This window comes from Amblyomma maculatum, chromosome 2, assembly GCF_055883805.1.
Source record: "Amblyomma maculatum isolate TAMU_Amacu chromosome 2, ASM5588380v1, whole genome shotgun sequence".
In the NCBI taxonomy this organism is placed as follows: Eukaryota; Metazoa; Arthropoda; class Arachnida; order Ixodida; family Ixodidae; genus Amblyomma; species Amblyomma maculatum.
Genome location: NC_139345.1, coordinates 213,701,273 through 213,713,462, shown reverse-complemented (window position 1 = coordinate 213,713,462; position 12,190 = coordinate 213,701,273). Strand labels below are relative to the sequence as shown.

The 12,190-nt window shown below is 49.5% G+C and overlaps 1 protein-coding gene across 2 annotated transcripts in view; it reads right to left on the bottom strand.

Annotated features, from left to right (window-relative positions):
- The window catches only part of Bcs1 (mitochondrial chaperone BCS1), a 145,154-nt gene that overhangs the window by 30,665 nt on the left and 102,299 nt on the right, over positions 1-12,190 (bottom strand). The gene's annotated exons all lie outside the window — the stretch shown is intronic.

Genomic DNA, 12,190 nt, shown 5'->3' with positions numbered 1-12,190 from the left:
CCTTTCTGGGTGACCACAGGAAATATTGGTGACAGAAGGCCACTCTCCAGGCGGGTGTGGATGCCTTCACGCCCGGGATATCGGATTAAGTTGCTCCCCGGCGAAATCAGAGCTCTTGCTTTTTTTGCCTCGAGGCATGACCCCCCTATCACCTTCGCTCGTCACTGTCTACCTTAGCAGCCCACCCATTCCTCTCGTCTCTACCCTCCGCATTGTTGGACTGTGGAAAGTACACTATCCTTATCATTCGAATCGCACTGCACACCAAACTATACGCCGCATACACCGCACTGAAAACCGGGAGGACAAAGTCAAAAATTAGCTGTGGTTTAGGTTGTGGCTAAACCTAGAGTTACGCGAGAGCTATCTGCATGGCGACGCTTAGGTTCGGCTTGAAAGTAGACATGGCTTTTGCACATAGTACACGACAGCGTCAGGGGCCCTGTGTCGCAGGAAAGCCGGTATGGGCATTGTGGTCGTAGCGCGAAAATCAGAAGAAAGTAAAGAAACAGAGGTTCTACGGCAACCCGCGAAGTCGAACGCGGTTCCTTCACAGCATGAGGCGAGCACGCGCCACTCCGTCACAGAACCGCACTGCTTCTCTCCCAATAAAGGTGGTGAAGAGGGGTTTATTGGGGGTTATTCGGAGGACTGGAGACGGCGACCGGCGACACAAGACGATCGTAGAGCGAAGCACAATATCGCCCAAACAAGACGGTCCGAGCTCTCAGTGCGCGCGCCAGCTGATTGGCGTCTTCATCGTCGTTAGCGTCGGCGCTGTATCATCTTCTTTACAATTGGCCCGGCGAAAAGAGGGAGCCATCCTGGCGACTTAGGGTGAGGGTATGACAAGCGGATCGTAGTATGGCTTAAGTCGACTGACGTGAACAACTTCTCGCCCGCGGCGACGGTGGTCTGAAGAAGGCGTTGCCGGCTCCACGACGTAGTTAACTGATGATGTACGCTCTAATACACGATAAGGGCCATTATACTTTGCAGAGAATTTGGAATCAGCCGGAACACAAAGCCAAACGAGGGTGCTGGTAGGAAAGTCAGCAACGGGCTTTCCGTGATCGCTCTCACGTCGGCGAAGATCTTGAATGTCCGACGTGAATGAGCGAGCCAGCTGACGGCACTGCTCAGCATTACGGGCAACAGCAGAAAGAGAACTGTCGGGGTGGTAAGAAAGTATGGTGTCCAGTAGACAGGAAGGCTCACGACCGTATAAGAGAAAAAACGGGGAAAATCCAGTCGTTGCCTGAGACGCTGTGTTATTGGCATAGGTGATGTACGGAAGCACCTGATCCCAATTAGACGCGCCAGAAGAAACGTACATGGCGAGCATGTCACCAAGAGTTCGGTTAAACCTTTCTGTGAGGCCGCTGGTTTGAGGATGGTAAGCTGTGGTGGTTTGATGTATTGTTTGGCAAGCTTCCAACAGCTCGTTGACCACTTGAGATAGGAAGACGCGGCCGCGGTCACTGAGAAGGTCACGAGGAGCCCCGTGACGTAGAACGAAGTGACGCAGGATGAAGGAGGCGACGTCACGAGCACTAGCCGTAGGCAGGGCTGCAGTCTCCGCGTAGCGAGTGAGGTGATCCATGGCGACTATTATCCAGCGGTTGCCTGATGTCGAAGATGGAAGGGGGCCATAGAAATCGATGCCGACACGATCAAAGGGTCGCGCTGGACAAGGCAATGGCTGTAATGGGCCGGCGGAGGGGCGCGGAGACGACTTCCGCTGCTGGCAAGCAGTACAGGAGCGAATATAGCGGCGGACAAAGTTGTACATCCCCCGCCAGTAGTACCGCTGGCGAAGACGATCGTATGTCTTCAACAGGCCAGCATGTGCGTTTTGCGGGTCGGCATGGTGATGGGCACAAATTTCTGTGCGAAGATGGCGAGGAATGACCAAGAGCCATATGCGACCATCCGGGCGATAGCTTTTGCGATACAGCAGACCACCCCGGATAGTAAAATGGGAAGCTTGGCGACGAAGGGCTCGCGGGAATGAAGACGTTGAGGACGCGGTGAGGACGTCTAGGAGCGAAGATATCCAGGGATCCCGGCGTTGTTCAAAAGGCAGGTCGTCGGAGGTGAGGGCTGCAACGGAGGGTTCGGATATCGAGTGCGAGGGTGCAGGAGAAGGCAGCGGCAAACGCGACAAGGCGTCAGCGTCGGAGTGTTTGCGTACCGATCGATATATCACGTCAAAGTCAAAGTCTTGAAGGCGAAGAGCCCAGCGGCCGAGGCGCCCAGAAGGGTCTTTCAGGGAAGCCAACCAGCAGAGGGCATGGTGGTCGGTGATGACGTTGAAGCGGCGGCCATATAAGTAAGGGCGAAACTTTGTTAAGGACCACACGATTGCAAGACATTCCTTTTCTGTGACGGTGTACAATTAGATTCAGCTTTTGTTAGCGCTCGGCTAGCGTAAGCAACCACATATATCGTCCGAACAAGACGGCCCGCCAGCTGATCGGCGTCTTCATCGTCGTTAGCGTCGGCGCTGTATCATCTTCTTCCTTACCTAATGCATTCATTGCCTTGTGACTGTCAGCTAATTTAGGTGCGCCATTGGAAAGAAAGTAATTATGGAAGTAATAGTTATGCGATTAGAAAAAAACATTTTCGTTTTGCTTTACCTGCGATGCTTTACTGGAAAATTACTTCGATTGTTTGACGCTGGCGCCCGATTATACAAAATACAATACTTGACGCGGCTAGATGGTGTGAGGTGCCGTCATGCATCCATCCGTTGTATGTAAGCAAGCTTAGTAGACGGATGTGCTTCTGAAACATTCTGGAGCGTTTATGTGATAGGGTGCCTTAATGCGCGCGCCAGAGGGGGGCGTGCGCATCGAGGCACCCTAGTATGCGATGAATGTGGTGCTTTCTACTAGTGCAGGGCGCTCGTACGAGTCGCCTTCTGCGAGTGCCGATGGCGCAGCAACGTCTGCTCGGAGAAGAGTATAAGAAGGCGATACAAACGGGCTCGATAACATTATCGCGCTGCACTCTTAAAGGCGAAGCTTAAGTGTCCTTGTGCTTGTGGTATTTCGTGAATAATATTATAAAGACACACATGCTGATACGTTATTCAAATGACTAAATTTTATTTTTTTTTGGCTCTGATGCCTGCGTTCATGCCTCGTAGTATCGCAACTGCTGGAAGGCTAATCCGCAATATGCCGGCAAAGATGCTCGGGCACAAACTGCCTTATGCTGCGCCATCTAATACTGTGCATGTGCAGACGTGTGCACGTGTGTTTTGTCAGTGCTAATTCCAGGCTAATTCAAGGGCTTGGAAGCAATACATTGGAGTCAACTGACTGCGCTCAAAGAGACCTAGCACTATGCGATTGTTTGTTGCTAAATGGATCCTTTATTATGCCCCTTCATTACGAGCAACTACTCGCTGCTATTCATCATGCAATAGTTATAGCACGTGTCGCTTTAGTGTGCGCTCTATTCATGCCTCTAGCTTTGGCTGGTTTCTTATATTGGTTTAAATCAATCAGCAAGCCGGCCAATATTGGCAATTGGTTTGTGTGTGGAACCTTCTCGAAGAGTAACTAAAGTTGTCTGGAAATGCAACTAAACTTATTTTTCAATGATAAGCCTCATTGCATACATGTTTTCAGACCGTATCAGCTGCTTGTAATGCTAGCGGTCTCTGACCCGCTGCGTACTATACGTATAACTTAGGACAGAGTCGTGATGACTTCTGGCTGGCGCTATTGACTTGCGGTCCCCTGTCAGGCTTCAGCCATCCAAATACACAGGTCATGTTAATGTCAAAACTGTCAAAGCAATTTTTTTAATAGCAGGCGTCCACAGATAAAAATTAATCGAGAAAAAATAAAAAGAAAAAAAATGAGCTTGACGGCTGAGGAGGGGGGCCACATTGGCAGGAATTCGCACAGGGTGCCGAATGAGGTAAGGCCAGCTGGCGCTGCCATTCAGGAAATGGGGAAGTGAGCCAAGAAAAAGTGAGTCAAGCGCAATATTGCGGCAATAGAACACAATTTAGTTCAGAGAGATATCGTGAACGTATTCCACAAGATAACAGGCAAAAAAAGGCTAGGGCCCCTGTATTCCTTTTAAACATTATAGCTCATCCAAGCAAAATAAAATTAGATTTCGGGCCCTGTTGCGTAAAGCCATCAAGGCGGCTGGAAATAATCATCTTGTGATCGTTGGTGACTAATGCCATGCATAAAGAGTGGGGCTACGCTAAACAGAACCTTAAAGGCAGGCAGCTATGGGATGATGCGCACGAGATATAGATCTCAGTCCGATCCCGGGGATCCCAATCATCCAACGAGGACAGGCAACAGCGCTTGCTTAGAATGGCGAAACTCAGAGCAGAGTTACGACAGTGACCATTTCGTTATCATCTCGGCCCTGAAGAGAAGGCGCGGCAACCGGCATTGGCAGAATGAGATAAATTTAGAGAAATCAAGGAAACCGCGCCCGGTTAGGATGGATCAAAAACATGGAGGAGTGGATAGAAGCACTCAAACGGCGCGTTGTGGAGGCAACAAAGGCTATAGAGGGAGACGATGCTCCCGGTATCGTGGATAGCCGACTACTCCACATGTGGGAGGCCAAAGCATGGAACGCAGGCTGAAAAAGCAAGTGGAATAAGAATCTCAGAAGACGGATAGCGAGGCACAAGGAAATTGAAAACTACGTGACCAAATTGTGTGAACATTACTGGCGCAGTAAATGCGATGAAATGAAGGAAGGCATATGCATCGATTCCAGACATGGGGCATGTTCCGCGGCACCTGCTGGATCCGACAAATTTGAAAACTCAACCGGGAATATACAAGAGTGGAAGCGTGGGCGAGTTGGTGATGGTTCGATTGGTGCATAGCGCTAAAAAGACAAGGACACAGCGAGTCCTAGCGCCCGTCCTGTGTGTCTCGCTGTGTCCTTGTCTTTTTAGCGCTATGCACCAATCGGGAATATACCCCTGTCACACGCGCAAGTCAGATACACTGTCGAAGGAGACTATGCAGAATTTATAAGTCAGTAAAAACATACATTGGGGACACCTAGCGGTCTCCAATGTTCCCCCCTCCCGAGCTACAATAAGGTGCCAAACGAGGCGCTTGACGCCCTAATCACGGAAGCGGGGGTGTGGGCAGAAATTGTAAGACTGAAACAAATTAGACCCAATGCTAAGGAATCTAGACTATGAATTCATTAGTCTCCTAACGGAGTTCATTAGAAATGTTTGGAAAAAAGGGCCAGTTGCCAGATGAATATAAAATGGGACATAATACTAATACACAAGCTGGGCAAACCACCGCAAATGGAAATTGTGAGACCAATTTCCCTAATCTCATGCGTAGGGAAGGTGATGGAGCACGTAATTCAGACAAGATTGATGTGCTTCATGAAGAAAAACGGCCTGTGGCCGAACAAGGTGATAGGTTTCTCTGTAACTTGCACAAGCAGGACGTCATGCTCCGAATAAAACATGACATCATAAACTCGCGATCGAAAGACGCCAAAGTGACCCTGGGCCTAGACCTCACCAAAGCCTACGACAATGTCAGGCATGAGGCTATCCTCGAAGGGTTCGGAGTAGGGGAGTGAGCATATATATAACTACATCTAAGTTTTCTTATCAGTAGAAAAGCCTGCATGAGATTTCAAACTTTTGAGTTTCCTACTATAAAGTTAGGAAGCAGGGGCACACTGCAGGGCTCAGTGCTGTCACCTTTTCTCTTGAACGCGGCAATGAGAGGCCTCCGGGGGAAGTTCAGCCAAACTGAAGGTTTAAATTTCAGCATGTATGCAGATGAAATCAACCTCTGGATTAACCAAGAGAGTGATGCGAGTATATGGAGGAATGCTTGCAGGCAGCGACCAACATCGTTGTCGAATACACGGCCGAAAGGGGATTTTTATGCTCACTGCAAAAATCAGAGTTGTTCGTAAACAACCCAAAATACCCTCGCAGCAAAAACAGCGGGGAACACATGACACACGAGTGGAATCGGCAGAGGCAGTGTGAGTCTCCAGTGTGAGAGGCTAAGTACGATCGAGACAAACAAGGTGACCCCAGCAAAAGTAGGACCCAACTCAGACAGAGGGATCTGAAGTCGAAATTAGTAGGGAAAGCAGGAACGCCTTGGCAGTCCCCCCTTCCCCAGAAACATGCACCTAGAATTTAAAGCTGAAAGAAGGGCCAAACAAGCTGAAGATCTAGAGCAAAGATTCGACGACATGGAAGCAAAGTAGCCTACGTCGATGCGGCGAGTGGCAGAACAGGTGTGGCAGTAGCCTAGGTAGTTGATGGTCAAGGGGCTTTGGTGGACCAAATCCGCTGAGTTATATCCAACAACAGTGTATAATAGTAGTAAACATGAAATACTTTGTAAAACTTGCCTATGTGGGGCAAATAATTTAAACTTCTTCTCTTACACAAAACGAACAGAAAGTGGACGAGTTGGTTGTTATCCATTTTTTAACAGTGCGAAAAAGACGAAGTTTACACACACAACAGCGCTCATGTTGTGCGTGTAAACGTCCTCGTCTTTTTCGCGCTGTTAAAAAATGGTTCTCTCCCACAGTTTCCGCTTTCCCGGCTGAACAATGGTTGCAATGTCATGTGAACCCGTAGTCAGGCCCACAAAAACTGCAATAGCTTTTTGTACGATCACTGTAATTCCGGCTTATCAGAGTAGTTTAGCATAAGAGCTGCTATAAATTAAAAAGACACAAAAGCAAGGACAGAAAAGCAATGAAAACTAGCCAGCTTGAGGAGCAGAATGTGTGAGAAAAGGCATAAAAATTCACAGTTCACGGTAAACCCCGAATCAGAATATGTTACCTGTGCAACACAAGTTCTATATTGTATAAAATCTTGTGGAAAAATGTATGTTGGGTAAAAGGTCGGGCTGATATGCCCGACTTGGAGCAGATAAAACAACCGTACCTTCCGATGATGAGGCACATTTGCCAAAGGAAGCATAAGTGCACACTCCAGTACTGCATGGGTGATATAGAACAAAGGGCCAACATAAAATCATGGAGGCATTTCACATCATCAAAAAGGAAGATGCCCGTAATATGTAAGATATATCAGCTTGCTCCATAAGGAAATTAGGTTCTGATGTGATGGAAATATTCTTTTTTCTTCTCTCTGATGTATATTCATGTCATGGGCACATGTCTGGTTTCATTGCTGACGGGTGTATAGGGAGCTTGCATGAAGCGATGCATGCTGGGTAATCCGCAATGATGTCGTTGGCAGCAGACGACGAAGCACGGCACTGCCCCACAGCCTCGTCTACATAGTCGCGTAGTGCGCGCAGACGATGCTGGCGCGATCGGACAGGCCGACTTCGGGTTCTTCACGATTCCAACAATACGTCTGCATGAGGGCAAGAAGGCAAGTGATTCCTCTAGCGACGCCGATACGAATGGCTCGCACGGGCCAACACACGCGAGAACGACACCAATCCGGGCCAGTATAAAACTACATACTAGCTAGAACTAGCAAGTTACCGACATTCTAGTTGAAATTAAGAAGAAGAAATGGACATGAGCAGGACATGTAGTGCGAAGAGAGGATAACCGATGGTCGCTGAGGGTAACAAACTGGATTCCAAAGGAAGAAAAGCGTAGCAGGGGCGGCAGAAAGTTAGGTGGGCGGATGAGATTAAGAAGTTCGCAGGGGTCAAGTGGATGCAGCTAGCACAGAACCGGGTTAAGTGGAGAAATATGGGAGAGGCCTTCGCCCTGCAGTGGGTATAGTCAGGCTGATGATGATGATGGTGATAGCTAGAACTAGAATGCCGGCGATGTCGACGGGCGGCCAGGTCTAGACACATAGTGCAGTCAGTCGTTGTTGCGTAGCTAGAACAGGTCCGCGTTGCACTGCAATTGAGTTTCTTAATAGCGCGCCCGATTTTTCGGGCACAGTGTAGACGCGTACGTTCCTCAGGAATCTGCTAACAATTTTACGCACCTAAGAGCAGCGCACGAAAAGCCGCATATCTGCTCGGTGGACCGTCGAAAATACAAGGCACTTGTTCAATTCACCTTGGCGGTGCTGCCCGTCGTCTGCTGCCAGCGAAAACATCATGGTGGATTACCCGGCATGCATCGCTTCATGCAAGCACCCGTGTTTACAAACAAAGCGCGGCGCCGCAGCTGACTGGGGTGAAAAATAGGGTTAGCGTCCATAGGAGTACATGGAATCGAAATATTCCAAAGCAGTTTTCTCATTTCACGGGGCGTTATTCGGTACGAAGCAACTATGAACATCATAGAACAGACCGTCAAAATCTGTAATCTCATTACCGAGGCGAAGTATTTTTAAAATACTGCGAAACATGTTTCACCCTATGGGGCTGAAACGTGGAGGCTAACCAAGAGAGTACTACTTAAGTTGAGGACAACACAGAGGGCTATGGAACGAAAAATGGTAGGGGTAACATTAAGAGATAGAAAGCGTGCAGAGTGGGTCAGAGAAATAACTCAAGTTACCGACATTCTAGTTGAAATTAAGAAGAAGAAATGGACATGAGCAGGACATGTAGTGCGAAGAGAGGATAACCGATGGTCGCTGAGGGTAACAAACTGGATTCCAAGGGAAGGAAAGCGTAGCAGGGGGTGGCAGAAAGTTAGGTGGGCGGATGAGGTTAAGACGTTCGCACGGGTCAAGTTGATGCAGCTAGCACAGAACCGGGTTAAGTGGAGAAATATGGGAGAGGCCTTCGCCCTGCAGTGGGTATAATCAGGCTGATGATGATGATGATGAAACATGTGGGGGTGCGAGTTGGGAGGGCGACCCGTAGAAATACATGTAAACACAACTTACCGGGACATTTTTCCCATTTCGCAGAGCATCAGAAGTGGTGGCCGGTCGTTAAACGTTGACCAGTGATTTGAAGAAGTATGTGATAAAGCGTGGTGCGTCATTACGGAGGCAGTCTACTTTTAAAACTCCCCGAATAACCTGTGTTATGAATCCAGACACCGCCAAAAGGCAAGCTGGGTGTAGCGAATCGCGGAGTTTTGCTTACAGTCTGATATGCTGCCGCATGGGGTAAATAATCTTGATAATACTGTCGCTTCAGTGATACGTCCTAGACAGAATTACATTTAAAAAGCAGTTGTCAAACGCCATACGACAACATGGACCGAACGAGATTCGCGCATTGCAGCAGGGCGATACCCACCGCGGCCGCCTCCAGCTCCGGAGCGTCTGATAGCTACAGCGCAGGTGATGCATACGGTCGTCTGCAACTGCGCGCGGTCAGTTTATCGTGCTGTGAGCGGTCCCGCAAGTCGACAGACTCAAGACAAAAACAGAAAGTGGCAAGGCAATTCAGAAATTGGTCCACCAGTATGACGGAACAGACGAAAAACTGCTAGAAGCAGTCCGCATTAAATGCTACGGAAAGGACAACCCCCAGGGCTACGACCGGGAGTACCAAGGGGCGGACAATCCTGCAATGGACAGGCCGATCACGAGAGAGGAAGTCCAGGCGGCGATAAGAGCGACAACACGAAATACAGCAGCCGGTGCAGACAAGATCAAGAACGCCTTGATTCGCAACCTCAGCGACGAGGCAATCGACCAGCTCACGGTGTACCTCAACATGCTGTGGGCAGAGGGGGTGGCCCCGAAGGAGTGGAAGCACGCTGTCGTGGTTATGATACCCAAGCCCGACAAGAAGCTTCAGATAGAGAACCTGAGACCCATTTCCCTCACGTCGTGCCTTGGCAAATTGTACGAGAGAATCATCACCAGGCGAATCCAACAATATCTAGAGGCCGAGGAGCAGTACCCGCACAGCATGTTCGGCTTCCGGGCGAACCTGTCAACGCAAGACGTCCTACTCAGATCAAGGAAGAAATCATAGACACGGCACCCAGAACTGGCGAAAACATTATCATGGCCCTGGACATCAAAGGGGCCTTCGACAATGTTAGCCACGAAGCCATCATGGAAGGCCTAAACAACGCCAATTGCGGAAGGAGGACCCACGACTACGTAAGATCCTTCCTATCAGAACGCACAGCGACAGTGGGGTTGGGAGACCTGCGAAGCGACACCTTCACCACCCCACGAAAGGGCACGCCGCAAGGATCCGTAATCTCACCAGTGCTCTTCAACATTGCGATGATCGGACTGGCCAGAAAACTCAGCAAGATCGATGGCATCCAGCACGCAATGTACGCCGACGACATTACGGTCTGGACGAATCGAGGCTCGCTAGGACAAAAGAAAGAGAGACTGTAGGAAGCAGCAACATGTGTACAAGAGTGCGTGAGAGAAAGGGACCTAGCCTGTGCCACGGAGAAGTCGGAACTTCTTAGAGTAGGGTCCAACCCCACCAGGGTGGACCTGACAGTAAGGTTAGAAGGCCAAAATATACCGGAAAGGGACATGATACGCATCCTAGGCATGTGGATCCAAGGAAGCAGAAGATGTACCCACACAATCAGTCTACTCAAGACGTCAACAGAACAAGTAAGCCGCATGATAAAGAGGGTATCGCAGAACAGAAGCGGGATGAAGGAAAGCGACACGATCAAGCTCGTCAAAAGCCTGATAGTCAGCAGTCACGTACTCGTTGCCATACCACCGCATGACCAAGAAAGACAAAGAACAGACGGAGGCGCTGCTAAGAATAGCGTACAAGACGGCACTCCACCTACCAAAAAACACATCAAATGAAAAGCTGCTACAAATGGGCCTAAACAACACATTCGAAGAACTAACGGACGCCCAGCTAAGTGCGCAAATAGTCAGGCTCCAACAGACAGTCACCGGCCGCAAGCTCCTAGAGAGATTAGGACACGACGTAGAAGGGATCGTAGATAGAACAGCCACCATTCCAGACGAGGTCCGTCAAACACTGGATGTCAGCCCCCTGCCGAGAAACATGGATCCCAACCTCCACGCCGCTAGAAGGCAGGCCAGGGCAGACTATGTGCAGCGGAACCTAGCCACAATTGAAAATACGGTATACACAGACGAGGCCATATACCCATGGGACCGCAGGACCAGAAAGTTCAGAGTCGCGACAGCAGTGGTAGACCACATGGGGGAACCAATCAGTAGTGCGACGTTAAGAAACTGTACGGTAACGGAGGGGGAGGAGGCTGCCGTAGCAGCATGCAGGAACTACACACGGGGCAAAATAAGCAAGGAAGCGCTGAGCATCCTCCTCGAAGCAAGGCTTCCAAATAAGACCTTAAGACACAGGATTTTCTGGATACCGGCACACACCGGGATAGAGGGTAACTCGAGGGTAGACAGCCTAGTTCGCGAGATCACGAACCGAGCAGGGCAGTCAGAAGCCCTAGAGGACCCCATAACGGTGGAACCAACGTATACAGAAATACTAAACTGCCACAGAGGGCGGAGATTCAAATACCCACCACCCCACACATCATTAACACAGCACGAGGCGGTCTGCTGGCGGAGACTGCAAGCAGGGACATTCCACAATCTATACATACTACACAAGATGTTCCCTACACAATACAGGAACACACGTCCGTGGTGCGGGGCAACCCCCACACTATACCACATCACATGGGAATGCGAACGAAACAGAGCCTTCCACAAACTAAATAACCCGAGTGCGGAACAATGGGAGGGTCTGCTGACCAGCAGCGAGCTCACGGCCCAAAGGGCACTGGTGCGGCACGCCTGCGAAGCAGCAAGACTCAGCGGTGCCCTGGAATAGGTGCGCCGACCTTGTGAAGAGGCCGAAGATATGAAGACATCGGCCCGCCGCTAAAACCAGAAACTTTTTAGAGCAATAAATGTTTTCTCTCTCTCTCTCTCCTTTACTTGCAAGAGAATGCAGTGTGTCATGCAACATGACGTTGGGGCGTTGTACAAGACGTTCACCAAAAAATGAGAAAGGTTGCGGTAAGTTGTGTTTACATGTATTTCTATCGGTCGACCTCTCAACTCGCACCCCCATACGTTTCGCGGTGTTTTAAAAATAATTCGCCTCGGTAATGAGATTTCACACTTCCACGATCTATTCTAGGGCGTTCATGGTTGCTCTGTACCGAATAATGACATCACGGATGACCCGTGATATTAGAAAACTGTTTTGGAATATTTCGCTTCCATGTATTCCTACGGGCGCTAAGCCTATTTTTCACCCCCAGTCGGCCCATGGATGGAATATAGGAGCGT